The sequence below is a fragment of the Electrona antarctica genome (assembly GCF_951216825.1).
Source record: "Electrona antarctica genome assembly, chromosome: 21".
Lineage (NCBI taxonomy): Eukaryota > Metazoa > Chordata > Actinopteri > Myctophiformes > Myctophidae > Electrona > Electrona antarctica.
This window is the reverse complement of record NC_136802.1, coordinates 40,284,660-40,285,961: the sequence shown is the minus strand read 5'-3', so window position 1 is coordinate 40,285,961 and position 1,302 is coordinate 40,284,660. Positions and strand designations below refer to the sequence as shown.

The 1,302-nt window shown below is 43.2% G+C and overlaps 1 long non-coding RNA gene across 1 annotated transcript; it reads left to right on the top strand.

Annotated features, from left to right (window-relative positions):
• Positions 1-667: 667 nt before the first annotated feature.
• On the top strand, positions 668-1,055 carry LOC306914182. The gene is made up of 2 exons (XR_013788662.1): positions 668-791; positions 825-1,055. It is a non-coding gene; the product is annotated as an uncharacterized lncRNA (long non-coding RNA).
• Positions 1,056-1,302: the final 247 nt, after the last annotated feature.

Below are 1,302 nucleotides of genomic sequence, written 5' to 3'. Positions count from 1 at the left end.
AAAATAATCGTATTTCAACTGGGTACCCCCCCAAAATAATCGTATTTCAACTGGGTACCCCCCCAAAATAATCGTATTTCAACTGGGTACCCCCCAAAATAATCGTATTTCAACTGGGGACCCACCCAAAATAATCGTATTTCAACTGGGTACCCCCCCCAAAATAATCATATTTCAACTGGGTACCCCCCCAAAATAATCGTATTTCAACTGGGTACCCCCCAAAATAATCGTATTTCAACTGGGGGCCCACCCAAAATCCCCCCCATGCTGACAAGCACTTGGACTTGTAGGAGTTGAGACATTCAACGTAGTTATTTTGCCTAAATATTGTGGGGAAATTGCCGATCTACAAGCTCACACAACGCCCGTGAGCTTGTAGATCAGCTATTTAGCAAAACGTTTGCCTCTTTCTTAAGTCATTTGACAATAATTTGGCCATTGCTTGACCATTTTATAGAATCGTTTGTTGATGACGTTTGATGCAGTAATGGTCTGTTTTCATTTCATTGCGTTTATTTTCTTTCTTTCCTTTTTTTTTGGAGGTATTAAAAAGGTCTTAAAAGTCCTTAAATTGCCTGTCATCTGGGGACCCCCCCCCCCCCAAATATCACGTGGGGACCCCCGGGGGGCCTCGACCCACCGGTTGAGAACCACTGGGATACTGTACTAGCACTCTTCTTTACTGTACATGTACATGTTTACTGTAACATGTCTCACACTGTACATGTGCATCGTGTTTACATGTACTTGTACATGTTTACTGTACACGTCCCACACTCACTGTACATGTCTATTGTACACGTCCCACACTCACTGTACAGGATCTCTTTTGTCAGGTATGAATGGTTATTGATGGAGATTTGTACCCTTCTAATGACATGTCCAAATAAAGATGTATAACCCACAAAGTAACTGCATAACAAAAGAAATAGTACTATAAAGTTTAAATGTTTGTTGTAAATGTCACAAGCTGTACATTTGGAGGAGTCTGTAAAGTCAGCACACATAATTAAAAAAAGATGATTGCTGGAGATCGTGTGTTTTCACCGTTATTGGAATTGTTTTTCTACTTATTTACATATGGTGATTTGCACCGAGGATGCCCCTCGTAGCCACGTCTTGTAACGGGCGAGGCGCAGAGCGAGTAGAGCAACGCTGTCATCTTTAGGCCCAAACCACACCAATGAGTCGCCGTGCAAGTAACTGCGACGCCGGTCATATCGCACACAAGTGCGCCGAGAGGTGCGCCGAGCTGCAACGAATATCTGTTTTTAACCCGCATGGGTTTCTGCGGCGACA